Source organism: Erpetoichthys calabaricus, chromosome 2 (assembly GCF_900747795.2).
Source record: "Erpetoichthys calabaricus chromosome 2, fErpCal1.3, whole genome shotgun sequence".
Classification (NCBI taxonomy): domain Eukaryota; kingdom Metazoa; phylum Chordata; class Cladistia; order Polypteriformes; family Polypteridae; genus Erpetoichthys; species Erpetoichthys calabaricus.
This window is the reverse complement of record NC_041395.2, coordinates 290022394-290043304: the sequence shown is the minus strand read 5'-3', so window position 1 is coordinate 290043304 and position 20911 is coordinate 290022394. Positions and strand designations below refer to the sequence as shown.

Genomic DNA, 20911 nt, shown 5'->3' with positions numbered 1-20911 from the left:
CGTCGGTTACCATAAACAGTATCTGTACTTTTTAACCAGGGGTAATATTATTAGTTCACTTTACTGTTGGACTAGCTACTGTATATACAATTGCCCACAAGTAAAACATTGTTGCTGTTGATGAATTCCTGCTTTGCCTAGTAACTGATCTTGTATTTTATTGGTGGTCTTTGCAAAACACAATTTAATAGGAACCAGGATTGTTTTGAATTGAAACAGGTAAATTGTTAGGAATAATTGGAATTTTGGCTACAACCCTATAGCACATCCTGTACAAATGGTAACTACAATCAGATTTGAATGTAACACTTTGATCTGTAATCTTGTAACATTTCAAAGTTTTGGACAATTTAGATGAAAAGCAAACTGAAACAACACTAGTGTATCAAAACAACAGTTAAGAGAAAGCAATCAACTAAAAATTGGTAACAAAAAGAAATTAAATAAATTGCAAATAAGCTTCTAAAATGGAAGAGAACAGAAAGTCAAATAATAAGTACAGTAAACCGTATATCTAACCTTGCAATATGCACTGCATATGTATCACACAATGGTAGCATGCCAAATAAACTAAATCTCAGCTTTAGATGTGGAGTATTAGTTTGTTGACTTAAGAATTTGTTTTCGAGTTTATTGCCTCTCATATGTGCATTATCAGATGTTTACAATTGTGTTTATGTTGCTCACTTAAGCATTTATTTTTGTGTTTTTCATCAATGTAATTTTCGTTTATTATTATGGCTTTACCTCAAAAGCCATAACCAGGTACAGTAATCCCTCCTCGATCGCGTTCCAGAATCCCCCGCGAAAGATGAAAATCCGCGAAGTAAAAACCATATGTTCATATGGCTATTTTTATATATTTTAAGCCCTTATAAACTCACCCACAGTATTATAAACATTTCCCGCACAATTATATAGCATAAACCCTTTGTATTCTCTTAGATATTAGGTAAGATTCATTGAAATTATGTATGTAAACACACTGTTTATATACAGTAAAACCTAAATATTATTTTAAAGATATCGACGTTTCCGATATCACATATGTTACAGCCATTACGACAGGCAGGCCACCAGCAATAAATACGTACAATGCAAGAAAAATTGTATACAGTAAAATGTGTGTGCAGTGATACTAAACTATGTACATGTAATAAGTACTGTACATAGAAAATTAATTATGTTACTCACCAACAATGACACGGCAACTTGTCCGATAACGATGAGTTTAATTTTACTGCACAACAAAGGAGAGCGTTACAGCTCTTCTAATGGAGCCTCTTCAGGCGACTGTGTAGCACCGCAGTTGTTCTTCTTCTGGCAGTCTTCAATCCAGATCCCTAAAGCAGATTCCATCCGGACTACCGCCTTATTACATCCACTTACAACTCGTTTTGCACCCTGGTTAAAGCACACTGCGGCCATAGATCTTATATTCTTTTCCTCCTTTTTAAATAAAAAAGAATCGTGGACTCATTGATTCCGTAATGGCGTCCTGCAGCGGTGTAGCTGTTCCCTTCTTTCAACATATCCAAAACTTTTACCTTTTCGGAAATCGTTAGCATCTTCCGTTGGCGCTTGGGTACGGCCCCTGAAGCAGTAGCAGGAACACATTGATGCTGAATGAGCGAGACAAGACTTCCTGGTTAATGCAGAGGAATTGAATTCTGTGCTCTGTCGCTGAGCCAATCAGCACACAGGAACTTAACTGCGTGCTCTGATTGGGTAGCTTCTCAGCCATCTGCCAATAGCGTCCCTTGTATGAAATCAACTGGGCAAACCAACTGAGGAAGCATGTATCAGAAGTAAAAAGACCCATTGTCCGCAGAATCCCGCGAAGCAGCGAAAAATCCGCGTTATATATTTAGATATGCTTACATATAAAATCCACGATAGAGTGAAGCCATGAAAGTCGAAGCACGATATAGCGAGGGATTACTGTAATAAAATTCTAACACTGAATTGTGTTTCACTTTAACTTATTACAAACAGCAATAATGTTTACAGGCTGCACATTTATGTGATCCATATAATGAACTGAACATTTTTAATTTTGTGATTATTTTGTCCCTGTATATTGTGAGGGCAATGGAGGACAGACAAGCATCCCGGGTGGACGATGGCATGACTTCGGGATAAAAGGGAAGATGCCAGGGGGTTGGACAAGCAGAAGCTCGAGGCCAGGAGCAGCTTCATTCCCCATACGTTAGGTGGCAGAGGTCCACTGAAGATGTGCCAGCTTGGAGACCCACAGGGTATCATGGGAACTGGAGTATGGAAGTGTAGCACTGTCTGGGTCTCTGGGTACTGCAAGGGGGCGCTGAATGGGAGGACTACCCTGCTTCTCAAACAACCCAGAAGTACTCCCCATAAGTCATGCTGGATCACAAGGTGCTCTTCCTGGTCCAGTATAAAAGGAGCCCACTGACTTACCTCATGGAGTCAAAATGGGAAGCAGCAGGCAACACTAAACTGGAGGCAGAAGGAGAGGAAAAACTTTATTATTTGTATGTTTTTTGGGCTGTATTTAGTTTTTCTATTGTATGGGATTGCTTTTACCGTGAGAAATGAATATATTGCAATGTTATTTCTTATTAGACACCTACTGTCTAGATGTACAATCCTTCCAAATTTAAACTCTTTAGGTAAATGGGAAATAAGAGTTTCCACTGGTGAGTGAGTGAGTATGTGAGTGAGTGAGACAGTCAATCAGTCAAGTTTGTATTTTATATATAGAGATCTGGGATTAATGAAAGTATCAGCATCAAAAGCCATTTGTAGCCTTGTGTGCTGATATCAGGTAAGTGGCATTAAAAATGTAGTTTTACAGAGGATTTTGTATTTGCCAGGAAGCCTATGTAGTGAGGTCAACTAAGGTAAAATGTGATCACTGTATTTCAACTGAAACATTACTCTGGCAGCTGTATTCTGAATTTGCCATAGTCTTGTGATACTTTATGAAGCTGCTTCATAGCTGGAAAGATAAATTGGAGGATGGGGGTGAGATGGTGGCATAGTGAATCAAAGTGAAGAAATGTCAAAACATTCTCCAATAGAAATGAGATAAAATCAGAAATTGCAAACCAAAAGACCACAGACTTTAACTATCTATTGTCTTGGGACTTCTATTGCTAGATATCTGCACAAAATCTAAAGCATTAACTCAAAGTGCAGCAACTAATTCTGATTTAAAATTTAAAACCTCATATCAAAAGTAAGTGATTTCTAAACTTCTTAAACATTGCTAAAATACTGCACATTCATGTCTTACTTGGACAGACACAGAAAAGTTGTTTCTTGAATTTTTACTACTTTTACTACTAGTTACACTATTATAATGTTGCTTTTTTCTGGACTTAACCAGAAAAATATTACATCAGCAGCAAACATTCCAAAAAGCAGCAGCACTAACATTTAACAGTACCCAAATATAGCAATGAACACACTCAGCCTTGACTCTGGTTATTGAATGCCATAGAATTAATTTTTTAAATTGTTTAGCACAGAGTATATCCAGAATATCAAAATGAATTGTTAGATCTCTATCAGCCTTGTTATGTCATGGCTCATTATGATGTTTTAAAGGAATACTCCACCCAAAAATAATATTTCTAATTGTGTTTTTTACTCCATGTAGGTTGTAGTAATCACTGAGAAAAAAATTTAATCTCATGTTTTCATCTACAATGGAAATGAATTTTTTTATTATACAATACAAGCCAAAGGCGACCAACACTATACAATAGCAAACTGTATGAAAAACGTTCATAGAAAAAGGAAATAAATTCTCACTTTGCTACAGTTATCCAGTCGTTTACTCAAAATGTGCCAAACATTCATTTTTTACTATAATACTGTTTAATAGATACTTTTGGAAAAATCGCATATCCTCTGGATTTCACAAACTATGAATGGATTTTTTTTCAAGTAGCATAGTGTTTAACATTGCTGCCTCAGAGCCCATGTTGAAATGGGTTTTCTGCAGATACTTCGGCTTTCTCCAACAGTGCACTTTTTGGTTAACTGGCAATTCTAAATTGGAACTGTAAGGGCATGTGTGCCTACTATGATGGACTGGCATTCCAACAAACTTCGGTTCTTGTCTTGTGCCTGAGGCTGCTGGGACAGACTCTAGTCCCTGTGATTGTGAACTGGATTATAAATGGTAGGATTAGAAAATGGAAAAGTGGTCAGTTTTAAAAATATATTTGTACTTCTTATACAGCTCACAGTCCTTAATCAAAATTGCTTTCAGTTTTCTGATTTGGATAACTATTTTAAAAGTATACCTGTAAATCATGTTGTCATTTTTTAAAGACATGACATTTTCTTCAGCAGCATGACTGGGCAGACAGTAAAGCAGCCGACCAATATACTGTACTGTATACTCCTTGTTTCTTCATACTATACTTTCTATATCACATACATGTAACACAACAGCAAATACCGGGTTGCCTATTCTCTAGTATCCATTGTGAAAACTGCCTATTTCAAGACAGCACATCCATCCATCCATCCATCCATTTTCCAACCCGCTGAATCTGAACACAGGGTCACGGGGGTCTGCCGGAGCCAATCCCAGCCAACACAGGGCACAAGGCAGGAACCAATCCCAGGCAGGGTGCCAACCCACCGCAGGACACACACAAACACACCCACACACCAAGCACACCGTAGGGCCAATTTAGAATCGGCCCAGCACATACACACGGAGACAGCACATACTCTCTCTATTTGGAAAGTCACTTATCTCTAACATAAGAAACTGTCTGCTCTCCAGCATCTTGGGGTAAAATGATTATCTTTTACCAGACAGCATTTGCCTTTTCCTGGTGCTGCTACCCAATTCACTTCCAGAAAACCACCCCCAGTATTTACTGTTCTTCTACATAGACATGTAGAGATGTTCTCTCTCTACTAATTTGAGTTTCGCCCTTTTAGGGAGGTTTCCTTTAGAATTTCAACACCATGCCTAATAGATCAAGCCCTTGCCTCAGGAAATCTTGTTGTTCAGGCACCATACCATAAAATGTATCAGAAAACCCAGAGGCAGCTAATCTACAACAGGTACACTGCAGACTAAAGAGTAGTAAGGTTGTCAAGCAGGTAGAGGGGCCATTAGGGGCCATTTCCTCCAAGAATTGTTTGCATGTGCAATAATTCTGAATTAAACTAGTGGGTAAAAGTCCTGCCTTTGCAATGTTTTACTTTTCAGCCTAAATGGCATTTTTAGGGGAATCTACTTAGAAAATTTAGATCTAAAAATGCTTGCTTGAAAATTAAGAAGTGCCAATACATTATATTTGCTTTTCAAACTTTTTTCTTTTAGTGCACAGTATAAATAGTAATGCATGCTGGTTGAAGAAGAATTTAAGATGTATAAAGAATAAAGACCATTCTGTCAATTATGACTGATTTGTTCACTGGATTTGGTATATAAAAGCTAGGGAACTCTGCTTTGTAAAACCGACCACAAATCAAACAGCACATTGGCCAGTATAATAAGGCAGTTTATGGATCTTAGGTCTACTTACCTCTGCACAGTGATTTTCAAAAAAAAAAAACTGAAGAGTATTGTCATTCACTGTTTTTACCGTTTATTCGTGTATGTATTCATTTTTTAAATAAACTCTAAATGAAATCTAAAAATAAAAAATAAAAATTACAAATCCTCTCCCATTCTTTACAAAAAGAGTCGAAATTTTTTTACAGGCAAATCAGGGCAATTACATAAGCCTGTTTATACAAGAAAACATGCTAAAAATAAATTACAACAATCGAATTTAAACAACTAAAAGGATGGAAGCAGAAGAAATGTAAAATTTAATTATACTAGAGAAATGTTCCTACCCACTAACGAAACAGTGATGACTGTATTTTTTTGTTTTCTTTACTAGTTGCAAAAGTACAGTTTTCATCTATACATCAAACTTCCAATTAGCATATACTATGATATTTGTAAATGTTTTTAATTAGATCTTCAGACATGTTTAATTAGCTTTATCATCTCTTAAATTTATAACGTGTAATAGAACGATGAAAAACTTATTTGCATGCTCCTTCAAAGTAAATTTTAAAAATGACATAGCAATACTAACAGCAAAAGAACACTTATCATGCAGTACAGCCAGCCCTCCATATCCACGGGTTAAAATTCCACAGATTCAACAAACCACAGATTCAAAATATATGGAAAAAAAAATCAGAAAGGTCCAAAAAGCAAATCAGCACTACGCTGAATCCATAAAGTGATGTGAAGGCATAACCTGGTGTAGACTCCTGCCATTTCACAGACCCTTAGTCTCTCCAGCACTTGTTGTTTGAGCATTGTTCGCCTCAAGTCTCATTTTTTTCTTTACTTGTGTTGTGTGCAGTGTGTTAAAGAGAGACAGAGAGAGAGATGGTGTGGGGGGGGGGGATTAATTTATATTTTCTCTATTTATAATTATATTTTCTATTGTGTTCTAAAGATTCCTATCTTATGCGATGTATTAGGTATTATAAGTGATCCAGACATGATTTAAAGTATATGAATTTCCATTCCATTTCCATTTCTTTATTTGGCTGATGCCTTTATCCAAGGCAACGTACAACATGTATGATGCAATTGGTTACATATTTTCTTTTTGTGTTTCAATTGGAATGATGTGTGTAGGTTATATGCAAATACCACACCATCTTATACAAGGGATTTGAACATCTGCAGATTTTTATATCTGTGGGGGCTCCTGAAACCAAATTTGCTGATTGTTGTCACTGATCTCGTCACTGCACCATGTCAAATTACACAACTGAAAAGTCTATATCACATTTACCGACTAAGCTTTCATGCTTGCCCCTTTTTCGGACAGCCAATAGGGTGTTGCCTGATAGTCAGAGCTATATAAAGGATTAACGGCTGCAGTAAGTTCAGCAGCAATCTCTGTACTTTATTCTCTTCTTCTGTTTTGATAAGTAAAATACGAGACATCAGAGAGATGAACTTCTCTTCTGTTTGTGAGTTTCACAGCATTCAAGGAGCCAGTACTGTGTAGTACTCAGCTCTTTTTTCTTTTTTCCATTCTGTTTAGTACATAGAACATTAGACAGACTGACAAGTTTCTTTTTTATCTATGTGGTCCAAAATACAGCTGTTCCTTATTCCTACATTCTAAGCTTTGTACTTTGCGGATGAAAATTCATTGGTTGTCAGCTCTTCTGCATATACAGCCTGTTCGTTTGACTAACGACAATACCAAACAAATTTCATTTTATCACACCCAGTTCCAGACTAGTTGGTCTAAGTTATTACATAAAATATGGTACACTTATTTTGTTAATGATAAGCAGAAATATGGAGAAATGTAACTTTTTTTGTAACATATTAAATACTTACGCATATTAAACTCCATTAGATTACCAGATCATACCATTTAGCAAGGGTTTGTGCATCATTAGAGTTTACTATTCTGTACTGTTCATATACGTCAAGAGGATGCGCTTTTGATCATGCCTATCTATATTTTTGCTATAGGTGTGAGAGCAGAGAGATCATTCTTTGATTACTTGTTTCCCTTTAATCAAATTATAAAACTTGTAATCTGCAAACAAGCAGCCTCATAAAATAGTTAAAGCACATGGATACTGCAAACACCACAGGCCTGTAGCCACTGGATCTGGCATACTACAGGGCATCTCTAACAAATACTGAGTATCTGCCAATCTAAAACTGTATTTAAGTAAATAAAGAGGTATGAAAATGGATGAATGTATGGATGGTGTCACACAAGAGTGCTTGTGCGACAACTTCAGAGCTTGTCTAATGGTAATTCCACCCTGAGTCATGAGTGAGTGCAGTTGCCTATCATTCCTCCTGTAGATTCCATGACCGGTAACAGGAGGATGAGTAACTCTTGGTTAAAGTAACCTGAACCTATCTTGTCCATCTCACCTGCCTTTTAACTGGTTCCACCACCAACTTGCCTCAATCTGTATTGTGACTCGTGTCTGTAAAGATGTTATTGTTGGTTGTTTTAAATCACTTTGTTGTTTCTGACCTTTCAGTTATACTGGGATCACTGGCTGGTGCCCCAGCTCTGTAAGACATCACTGTCTTCTTAATACAGTAGTGTAGTCAGGAGGACTTCAACTGGAGAATGAGTGTATTATTGGACCTCATATGTGTGGTGGCAGCCTTGACAGTGGAGGTGCAGGCTTTGTGGTTGGGCAATCAATGGACCCAACTCACAGAGTTAGAGGCTCATCTGGTGGTATGGATGGTTCTTCATGAAGAACTATCATTCAGAACCTCACAGGTACTTGTACCACCCCATCCTAAGGCAGATGTGAAGGCCTATCTCATCTTTGGAGCGTAAAGAAACCAGGCATCACTGGGATTGCGGTGAGTGGGCACACATACTGGCTCCATTCCTGACAGGCAAGGTACACAGAGTTTATTACGATCTTGATGAGCAGGCCGCCGGGAGCTATGACCGTCTCAAAGCCAAGAACACAGCATAACATGGCATGACTGTGGGCCAATATATGAAGCAGTATCAGGAGTGGAGCTTTAGGCCTGAGTGGCCAGTATACACCCAAACATTCAAGCTCTGGGGGAAGTGCAAATGTTGGCTGAAACCAGGGGTTTGCAAGTTCAGCAATCGTAAGAGAACAATCATCGCTGAGAGCACCAAATGGGTCATGGCGAATGCAAAAAAGTCAAATCAGCAAGACATGGAGCCAGTCACACAGCCCAAGGTCAAATGCCTACCTCCTCAGCACTGTTTAATTGGTGGGAGGTAACTACAGCTGGGCCAAGGGACAAAGGTATTGTGCTATGACTTCTGCTAACCCTCTTCCATGTAGAGGTGAGGTGGTGCTAAACAAGATGAAAGTGCTATTATTGACTCTGGGAGTAGCATTTCCATTGTTGCTCACCAGTATGCACTCCCAGAACAGCGGAGCTCAGGAAGGACCAATCTAACATGGCATTCATGGGGAACCCCGATGGTACTGATCCGCCAACTGTGTAATCACCTTTCAGGTGGACACCTGCACAGTCACAGCTGCCATAATGCATAACCCCATTCACCCGGTCTTACTGGGGTGGAACTGATCCAATACAAACAGCGGAATGACAATTTCCTAAAATTTGCCAACAAACTGCATATCCCATGTCTCAAGGAAACATTTTGTGATCAAAAAAATGTATTGTATGGTGTAACAGAACATAAGGGAGGGATAAGGTTGTTGTTGTTGTTAGTACCAAAAGATTACCTGTGACAGATTTGTAAACTAGTACATGCCCCCCTCCGGACCAACAAGATGTTTTTCACTCACCGGGAATTAATGAGGAGGTCCGTTGTTTTTGTGGTTCCTTATTGGAATGTCAACTGTGAAAGATTCCAGGGTGGGCCTGTGCTCCTCTCATTCCTGTGATTCTAACAGACATTCCCTTTGAGCGGATCGGGGTAAAAGTATCACACAGGAACGTTTGGGGGTATAAGCATCACTAAAGATGGCTTTATGGACCAATGGAGAGGTTGCCAAATTACTCAGAATTAAACATTTAAAAATCTCAGTATACCATCCTCAAACTGACGGTTTATTGGAGTGGTTTAATCAAATGCTATGTAAGGTAGTCACCAAGGATCAGAAGAACTGGCTTCAGTTTTTCCCTCTCATGTTATTTGCATATTGGGAAGTCCCACAAGCCTCTACAGGTTTTTCACCCTCTGTGTAATTTTTTGGAAGATAATTCTCAAGGAAGGTTGAGAGAATGAGGTACTTCCTTCCACCAACATTCTTTAATATATCAATAAAACAATAGATTTGACAAAATTCGACCCAGTGCCAAAGAAAACATGGAACTTGCACAGACAGCACAGGCCCACTTATACAATCGTGACTCAACTCTCTGTGAGTCCAGTCCCGGAGACGGGTCATGGTGCTAATTCCTAGCTCCCATTCTAAATTGTTGACAAAACATGCCTCAACTGAAAAAGGTCTCTGAAGCCTTCAGAAAGAAGGTATGCCTATGAGTTTGTAAAGAGATTTAAAAAAATGTCCAAACAACTGGAAATTGACCATTCCACTGTTTAGAAGATCATCTACCATTCTAAGTGAAGAAGATACTAAACCATTGCCAACTTGTCCAAGTCAAGCCATCCCAGCAAGTTCAGCATGAGATCAAAATTCACCTTATTTTGTAATCTTATAATTGTAATTGCTATTTATTTTTATACTTCTTTTGTCTTTCTGTCTTTGTATATGAAGGTGAGCAAGCAAAGTAAGAATTTCATTACATGGTTTTAATATGTGTTTTTACTGTGTATATGACAATAAACCTTGTATCTTGTAAGACATTGAAAGAAGTCACTCAGAACCCCACAATTTAATTACAGAACCAAGAGGTAGCGTGCATGAGTCTACTATTTACAAGAGTATGCACACAAAAAAATCTACATGGAAAGTGTGCCAGGAGGAAACCTTTTCTGTCCAGAAAGAATATCAGGGAAACACTAAAGTTTGGACTTCTGGAACAGTGTGCTCTGGACATAAGAGGCAAAGGTAAAGATATACGGACACAGCACCAAAAGACATGTTTGGTAAAAACCAAAGACAGTATTTAACCACGAAAACCTGATATGAACTGTAAAGCATGGTAGAAATGTTATGGTTTAGGACTTCTTTGTTATATCAAGGCCTGGCAGGTAACCTTCACAGAATCCACTATGAATTCTTTATTGTACCAGAAGGTACTTGAGGATAATGTAAGACCATCCATCAGAAGACTGAAGCTTTACATCAGTAAATTCACCAACAAATGACTGAAAAGAAAGAAATGGAGGGTTCTGGAATGGCCAAGTCAAAAACCAGATCTGAATCCCATCTGTGGAGGTGAGGGGAGATTTGAAACAAGCATGCAATACACCCCTTAAACATCACACAGCTGAAAGAATGCTGCATGGAGGAGTGGGAAAAACTTTCTCCCAATCAATATCAGAGACTGGTAGAGGAAATGGTAACGTGAGACAGTTTTAGCCAAAGTGGGCAATATTAGGTATTAGAGCCAGGGACATATTTACTATTTCCACAGATAGAAATGGCATATCTGCTAAGCTTTCATTGATAAAATTATTGTAAAGTCAAAATATGTTTTCTCCAATTATATCACTCTTACCTAAAGATTCATTTTAAATAAAGACATGTCCATAAATATTACAAAAGAAAAAACATTTTACAGGGTATACTTACTTTTTCACAGGTCTTTGTATACACACTCACATACATAAGAACATAAACATTACTTGTTATTATTCCTGGCTGTTCAGCAACCCTACAATGACTGTTTTCATAATGGCATCCATTGTGAATTTTAAAATGGCTCCATCACTTATCTATTCTACTCCTCCTAATTAGATTAGTAACAATAGAAACCTCACTTATTGTGAAGTTTAAAGGAAAAATAATGTACATACTCTTGATTATTTCATTTTAATGTTGACATATAACACTCATAACTAACAATTGATTTATCAAAGCAATGATGACACTCTTGTCGGTAGAAGAGAAAGAACAAAAGAGCATAATATAACAGAACTCAACAAAGGAGCACAATTAGCTGAACACAGCCTGCTTAAATATCATGCAGAACTCAGGTGTGTGTGCAGTTGCAAAAATGGAACATGACTACAGCATCATAGGCAATTTGCACAAGCAAAGAGCATAAGTCATCACAGGAGTTTTTCATTTTTTTCCTAGTATCAGTGCGGTACACATAAGAAAAAACTTTAATGAGTTTGTCACACTGTGAACTACTTCTGGCAGAATACTTGGATTAAACTGCATAATGAAAAATGACACTCTTTGTGTTTTGCAAAAGAGACACTGCTCATCTGGCTAATGGATCTTCAAAGGGAAACCTGCCTTAAGATGTTCCTCGTTTTCTTGCTTTAGTCTCATCTGATATGCTTGCCAGTGGTAATTTCTTTATTTACAGAAAGGGGTTTCTCAAGGAAAAAGCCTCTTAACTAAAGCAGTTTTCATATGTAGGCTGAGATGTATAAGAACCTTATTTAATGTATGCCAAATAGATTTAAACATCTTTCCTGAAATTCAAGAAGTCTGCAGGATATGTGAAGTCTGCCCTGTAGAATATCAAACAACCACAATAACAGTATAAACTAATCCTTTTATTCAAGGTTAGGAAACTGTATCTCCACTTATACATAAACACAAAAACTGTACAAATCCACTGTTTAAAAAGTCTAATAGCTACAAGTGTAGTTGATTTATTCACATAATTTGTACTGTTGTTATATCAACAGGAAATGAAAGTCAAGTAAATGACACATCTAATCCAATCTATTCTCTGGACCTCAATACAAGCTAAGCAAGGTGGAAGGCCAGAGCCAATGACAGCAGAACTGACCTTCGAGCAAAAACCAACCTTGAGCCTGGCTCTAGCATCACAGCACACACTCACACTTACTTACATGACTCTAGTTAGAGTCAAGAATAAACTTTAACTCGATGCTGTTAGCATATTAGAGGAAGACAACAGTACTTGAAGAAGAATCCCTGCTGACAATGACAGAATGTGAAAGTTCTATACAGACAGTGATGAGGACTGGATTCAAAAACGTATCCTACCAGACTATGAAACAGCAGTCTTTGCCACTGAGAGACCCATCATAAATTATACAAAAAAACACAAAGGGATCCTACAAAAGTGCAGTAAACTTCCTTGATGGGATAGGCTGGATTAGAAGCCTTTTAAGTTAAATGTATTCTACTTATGTAATGACAGAAATATTACTTTAACCACATAAAAGATGTGAAAAATCAATCTTCAACATGTGGTTTTAAAATGTCACTATCTGAAGCAATCAGCAATAAAAACAAGATACTGAGCTCAAAAAGACATGATAAGAGAAGTTAAGCTATGTAAAAAATGGTGTCTCTCCACATACAGGATATGTCTAAAAATGGGTATGCAAATGGTGGCTCTATTAAAAAACAAAACACATATGGTAATATTACATATTTCATCCTTTGTTGCACCCTTCTTTTTCCTGAATTATTATGTATGCTTGGCATTCTTCCTTATAGTCGTTGGCAGCACCCCTCATCCTCCACTGACATGGCAACTAAACACTCACTACCAGTGCACGACTCCTATGGTCCTTTGCTTCGTGGCAACCCTTAGTGCACCAACCACTTATTACATTGGGATAAAGCACCCAAATTACTCTCGGACGTTTTTAAGACTCTTTCATCATTATATGGGTATTTCAGATTTTTTCAAATCGATATTTCCAGAATTTAAAATTATGAGGCAATCCCTGCAATAAAACCATGATATTTATGGGAAAGTTCACAGACTGCAGTAAATGAATATGCAGTCAGACAAGCAAAGGCATTGTGGTCTAGACTGTAAAGCATAAACTGAAGCTTCATTCTCCACTGCTGACTCAGTTTATGACCAAGAGCAATTGTTTTTTTTTTTTTAATTTGCAGGAAAGGACACAACAAATAACTGCAGCAGAGCATAATTTTAATCCAATTCAGTGTGGCAGAAAACCAGAGCCTATTCAGGCACCACTTCATACAAAGCAGAAATCAGGACTGGACATGATGGTAGTCTATTGTAGGGCTTACTCATGCAAACACCCACATACCGTACTTGTGCTTATACACCGGCCAATTTGCAATTGCACGTTAATCTAACATCCATGTCTTTGGTATGTGTTTGTGATTTGAAATTTGAACAATGCACAAGCACAGCATGAATCAATACGAATGTGCAAGTGTACGGAACTATGTACACAACTACAGTATGTCAAAGTATCAGTTTACTCATTTGCTGACAAAACTACCTTAAACTGTTCTAAGAAACTTGTCGCTAGCTAATTGTAAGGGTAAATATCTGGCTTCTTCAATGCACATAACATATAACATCTCCATTCTCCACTTACTGCTTCTTGTCTTTCTTCCTTTATCTCACCGCCCATCCTCTTGCTGTAGAGCCATCATTATCTGCCTTTAATCTTAAAACCTGTGAGTCCCTTTAAGGAGGTAGTTGTTTACACTCATTCCTGGGATACTTTAGAATCAAAAATTACCAAAAATAGTTAAAGATTTCCAGAGGCTTCTGCCTACAAGTGGCCCAAGAGCTAATTCCTGATGGTACACCCACTTAAGAGGTCATTCCAAAATTAAAAATCAGTTTTATCCTGCAATGTTTTTGTTGGCACAGGGCACTTGTGCATTTTTCCCACTTCTTTTAACACTCTTTCATCCTCCTCCCACAAGTGTCATTGCTGCAAACTAGGCAGCAACAACAGACAAATTTCAGAAAAAAATGCCATAGGTTCATTCCATGTTAAATCAACCAATGGCCAATGCAAATTGGGCTCCAAAAATTCTGGAAAAGTTTCCAGGTTGTACCCATGTTAGTTAGGAGACACCTTTTTGATGTAACATCAATACTTTCCAAGATACAGCCAGTTTACCAAGGGGAGGGGGGTTTTGATTTTATCGGCTTCATTTTTTCATCAAATTTCACAAGTCCACAGCTCAAGAATTAAACCACGAGCAGGCTCAGACTTTCCAGGCTGGTACATTAATTGGTATATTATGTGTCAAAATTAAAACATTTGGTCCAGATAACCCTGCATGGTCAAAGCAGCCCCTTGGAACTGAGAAAAACTTAATCTGAGTTTTTGACTTAGCTACAGTATGTTTAGGCCACAGAAACACATATCTGCAACCAACACAGACTTTTGATTTTTTTTCCTTATTCACGTAACTATATAGACTTTCTGAAAAAGCAATAAACAGGAAAGTAACTGCATCAGGGTTTGAACAGCAGACCTCTCAAATCCAAAAAATCATTTTGGATTTTATTTTCAGAGCACCCTAACATCATGTGGGAATTTGCACATAATTTAAAAAAAAATTTTCATTTATTCTACATTGTCCCTTCTATCACTTATGCAAATCTTCTATGTTTATTTTCCATCCTAAACATAGGCTGAATGTGCCATGTGTCAATAATGGTAATCATTGAGTTTTCAATCAGTAAGTTATCAAAAATGTCAAACTTTTTTACATATTATTTGACGATGTCCTATCTCATGTTGCTGAGCACAGAATGTGATTCTCCATGGCAGAAAGAGTACCTGGTGGTTGAGAATACCACTGTTACATCCCTACAGAAGATGGCAAACTTCTAATCAGCCGGGTGTCCGGTGAAGACAGTCAATTGACTATCTGAATTTTCACCACTGAAGCAGCAGCTGAGATCCTGCCCTCTCACAATCACATCACACTCCTTATGGATCAAATGCATCCCTCACATTAGACCAGTGTCCTACTGGAGGCTGTGTTGGGTGCATGTATGATAAAAATGTTGGATTGGTGTGATTCGTGGCAAGAGTGAAGCGGAATCAGACATCCTGATATGTTTCATGCACCCAGACTCTCCTGCACAGTCTTTCCATTGACCACTTGGAGACAATTTTTGTTGGGTGCCATAGCAGTGTGTCATTGCACTACGAATCTGTTTAGTGTTCCTACAACGGTCAGTGTGAAGCAGTACCATCTTGATCTCAAGGACGAAGATGCCCTACACTCTGCACTTTGATTGAAACAGACATGAAATGGGTCACATTCCTGCTGTTGCAATACCAAGATGTTAACATTGATGACAAGTCAAGCAGCTGTTTGTTCATGTGTTGTGCTTAATGTGCCTTTGGTGATTTATTTTTTTAGATTAATCCTATACCTAAATTAGTGATGAAGAACTTGATGATTATCATTACTTGCAAATGGTGAATTTAACCCATGTTTAGAATGGAAAATAAAGATGAAAGATTGAAATAAGAAAATTAAGATGTGATTTTTGAAAAAGAAGGATCCATGTAGGATACAGGAAAAATAATTTTAAAAATGTCTGGACATTCCCACAGTGCATTAAGCTAGTCTGATAATTGGACCCAAATGATTTTTTCATATTTGAGAGGCCTGCTGGACAAACCCTGATGCAGTTTCTTGTTTGTATAGAACCTTCTGGAAAGCCCTGTGTAGGTATCTAAACATGGAAAAAAAAATCAGCAGGCTGTATTAGTTAGACGTATGCTTTCTGACAGCCTAAAAATGGCAAAGCCAAAGACGCAAAAATTTTTTTTCCCTTTTTTAAGGCCTGCTCTTACAAAATGGTGTCATGTGGACCAAACATTTTGATTCTGTTACATACTATACCTATAAAGGTACCAGTATGGAAAGTTCGAGCCTGCTAGGTGGTTCAGTTCTTGAGATATGGTGTTGTGAAATTAATGAAATTTGACACCCATCTCCCCTCAGAAAATTGGCTGTATCTTGGAAAGAATTTATCTTACATCTTACATCAAAAATGTCTCCTGGATAACACGGGTGTACCTGTTTTTTTTTTCAGAATTTTATGAGACCGAAGTGAATGGGATTTCTGGAAATCGGTTGATTTGACATGGAATGACCCCAAAGTTCTTTAAGAGTGAAAGTCAAACGGACAGGGACCTACTGAAGTCATATGTTAAATGTGAACAATACTGATGAATACTGTACACAAACTGAGACAAGCAGACATAAATGGGTTAATCTTCATAACAGCCAACAAACAGGCATGCAATAGTCAGGAATAAGTAACTCCTGTGTCAAGATGGTTCTTTTACTCTGATCTGGCATACCTCAGTAGCAATTTCGGTGACTAGACAGAAAAATATGATTTTCTTTTAACAAATGAACATGGAAGTACTGGAAATATAAAAAAAATGTAAAGGATATTCATTTTGTAGCAACACTTCAAATAATCCAATCTACAATTACTGACCAATTAATCAGACCCCCAGTTTGCCATTCCATTTTCAGGGCTCCTTGGCCAGTTTCCATTGACCATGAGAACATGTGCATATTGCTTCAATACTACCACCTAGTGTCAACAGCACTGCATCCATTGGACAGAGACATATACAAAAAGAGGTGCATCTTCTCCTTCTGAGGGTCCCCACATCCAGGTTCAAGGACTAACCTTCTCTCCTTCCTTACCAGACACATTTCTGATATTACTACATGGCAAGTAGATCTTCGGCCTTTGGAACCACCGGTAGTCTAGATGTCGGTTATATCCAACACCCTTGTTTGTTTGTTTATTCTATGCATAAAAGGGAATAATAACAGCAATATTCTTTTATTTTTCTATTTATTATTGCATGCACACTACTTTCATACAGACATGGACAACAATACATTTCACAATGGCACCCAATACTTCCCAATACTAACTTGTTATTTTACAGCATGACATGATAGTAAGTCTTACTTAAGGACTGTACTGAAGTTGAGTTTGTCCTTATTAATAAATACATATTTTTACTTTTACTTTGAAAGATGAGAACTTTGGATTTAAAATGTTTTGTAACAATAATGTTCTGTTTCACGAGAAATATTTAACCCCAGTATAACTATGACTAAGGAAAGAAAACCATGCCATGTTTCTGGAAATTTCATAATTAAACACATGACAGATAGGTTTATACTTTTGATCAGTGTGAAGAACAGATTTTTGATTAAATAACTAGAATTAGATTAAGAAAAGAATTAGATTTACAGATGAAATAGAGCTTTCATCATCTAATCACGCCAAAACACCATTAAATGTGTGTGCATTTGCAGTATAGATCGAGCAGTTCCAATTAAATATTATAGAATGTATGGCTATGGTGCACAAGCTTGATGCAGGCCTGTCAGGAGCCTGGAATCGAGTAGCGACAGGCCTCAGAGGCTAGCAGACTGAGACTAAACCATAAATCATCATGGTCCAACTTTCCCAAAATGAAGAACATTTGCTACCACCTAACTGGCTGGAGTAATGGTCTCTACCCTTACACAGCTACCTTTCAATAGCACAAACAGTAACCCTACATTTTCATAGTTTAACCGAGTCTTGACTTAAAACATTTTCTTTTTAAAATGCCAAGGTCCTGAAAGAGGCTGTGGTAGCACTGCTGACTCATGGATCTATAATCCCAGGCTTAAACCTCTAAGACGCTTGCATGTTTTTCCTGTGCCTGCATGGGTTTCCCTCCCACATCCAGGTTAACTGGCGATTGAAATCGGCCTTATGCAACTGTCCAGACGTGTTTTAGGCCCTGCACATAATGCTGCCGGGACAGGCTCAAGTTCCACATTAGACTAATTCACTTAAATAAGATAATTAGACATGTATATCGGCAGCGCCTGTATACTCGAAATTTTGTGTGGTTTATGGTTCAATTTTACTAGCTGGCAGCAATGGAATAATTTAACACAGTACCTGTATGTATTGTTGCCTCATGCTTGGAGTCAAGCAAGTTGCACTGTATAAAAGAATCTTCTACAAATGGCATATAAAAGCACACCAACAGTTTTGCTTTGTGGATGTAAAACCCTAATTTTCAATGCTAAGTATGTTTATATACAAAACCATTTTATATTAGAAAAATTTCAAGACGTTTCTGGAACTTTTGCATTTTATAATGTTATACACTATTTTTTTTTACAGATTTCTAAGTAACAAACTCGACTGTCAATCACTGTGAACAACAAGCGCTTGAAACTGTTAAGTGTTCTAACGCATGTCGGCCCACTAGCTCCATCTGCAGGTAACTTACATGTGCAAACTAGAAATGGTCATCGACGGATATTTAAAATTTTACGACAAATATCCTTCCTTGTTATTTACAATATCTTCTCGTCTTACTACTGGAGATATTTCAGTAATACAGCACTCAGGAGAGGCAAGGCAAACGTATGTGTAAAAAGCTGTTGGAAATAAACACAGTAAATGAGACAAATAAGGACCTTCACTCCTGACTATTATGGCACACGTTCAAGTCTCTTTGGGTGACCATGAACTGTACATGTAACCTGCCAAAGCTGGACATATCTCATTTACTTCGTAGAGCTAAATGCAAGCATCCTAATGAACAGCACAGCACCATTGATGTTCATATTTGACAAAAGTCACTACAAAGAAAATAAAATCCGAGTGACTCGACATAATCAACAGCACAGCGCTTCTGTGTTTACTCGACCAAACGACAGTATTAGAAGATGATGAAAACAGAAAGGAGGTATATGGATCGGTCGAAGGGCAAAAGCGTGAATGCAACAAGAAGGGTCCTTTGATAGCGGGTGGCATCAAATCCCTTGTGCCACCCATGAAAAGTCAAAATGCACAGAAACCTTCGGTTTGTCGTGCGTGCAGCGGTTGGTGTGGCGAAGTACTGTGTGAAGTACTGTATGTCGAGGTGCACAGGACAACGCAGTTAGCAGATGCTTCCGAGAAAGGCAGAAGGAAACCCTTCGTGCCGCTGACGCTTATTTGCATGTTATATTCTTTTCTTCTTTCACATGAACCAATTGGACTAGTTTTACATTCAGTTCGGCTGCCGACAGTTCCTTAAAACGTCATCAAGGACAATATTTTTTTTTCAAATGAATAATCATCCCTGCCCTTCGTTTCGCTCCACTGATAACAATAAGTCTCGGCGACTGCAATGGAAAGCGGAAGGCAGGTTTATGACTGTCAGACACGACGCACTTAAATGAGATTTATGAGGTGCAACTTCAGTATAATTCAGTAAATCAAAGCCACCTACAACCTACATACCCAGGCACGTCCATTCTCCTAATAAAAAAGCAAGTCCCACAGACACGAACTACGTCGCTAGAGCCACCCATCCCCGTCGAGCTCGGCGCGATACCCGCGCGTGTCGCCTCCGCCAGACCCGCGCGCACCAAATGCCAGGGAACTCACGCAGCCCGCTGCCGCATTTCCAACAGCAGACGCTGTTAACAGGTCGACGAGGCGAGCCTTTTGTTTTTATTCAGTCACCTTTTCTGCTGGTTCTCTACCTCGATTTCTGACACAACATCTTACCTGCTCAGCAACTGGAGCACAATACAGCGTCTGCTCCTTTATCGGTGAATAGGAAAACCAATGGCCAAAAAAAGAGTGAAAAGGGAAATTTTTAAATCCAAGTGCGCATCTTGTCGGTTTGAAGGACGGACATTGAACGTCTCCCAGGTGTTTTTATTTCAGCTCCTCGCCGCAAATCTGTCGCGCAACCTTCGCGTTAGTACTGGCAGGCAGGCAGGTACCGTGGGGAACGCCTCGCCTCATTACAATGAACAGGGCTGCCGCTGCGATGAGCCGGGGCTGCACTGCGCCGGACTCTTCTTCATTTATTAACTGTATATCGTCCAAGACGAGCGTCCGAGGCGGAAGCAAAAGTACACAATTCAACATAAAAAAAAAAAAAACTTACGCCTTCCTTAAACACAAAAGATGTGTTTTATACTGCCGTCCTTTCGATAGCTGGCTAGATGAAAGAATGGAACATTTTATGAAAATGAACTTTTCCGGATTACTGCAAAATAATAGTTATAAATAACAACTCTTATATGCAAATAAGGTTTTAACATCAGCTACTCAAGACGCTCAAAATACAGAAATGTTAACAAAAACGGGTATACAGTAGATCAGAAGAAAATAAGTTACAAAATTTTTCTTTGATGACAACGGAACATGAGTAAATAATTCTTTAAAACAGAGTTTTAATGTCAGCCTTGTTAATCATCATTATTTTGATTTAAGCTGCTTGACAAAAGCAAAAATTCAATAATGACTAAAAATGTAATGGGGTGCCAAGGTCTCCTCTGGCTGCAATAGGTGCAAAGATCAAGATCGAGATACCTTTATTGTCACTGTACAGTACAATAGCATATCATTTGGAGCAAATCTATAGTTGCCTTAGATAAAAGTATATAAGTGTAGACAATCCATCCATCCATTATCCAACCCGCTGAATCCAAACGCAGGGTCACGGGGGTCTGCTGGAGTCAA

At 38.2% G+C, this 20911-nt stretch overlaps 1 protein-coding gene across 2 annotated transcripts in view; it reads right to left on the bottom strand.

Annotated features, from left to right (window-relative positions):
- sema4gb (sema domain, immunoglobulin domain (Ig), transmembrane domain (TM) and short cytoplasmic domain, (semaphorin) 4Gb) overlaps positions 1-20236 on the bottom strand; it is a 184111-nt gene extending 163875 nt beyond the window's left edge. For both annotated transcript variants that reach the window (XR_007934072.1, XM_051922450.1), the window contains exon 1: positions 19946-20236. The gene's annotated coding sequence lies outside the window, so the exon portion shown is untranslated. The remainder of the gene's footprint in view (positions 1-19945) is intronic.
- Between the last annotated feature and the right edge of the window lie 675 nt (positions 20237-20911).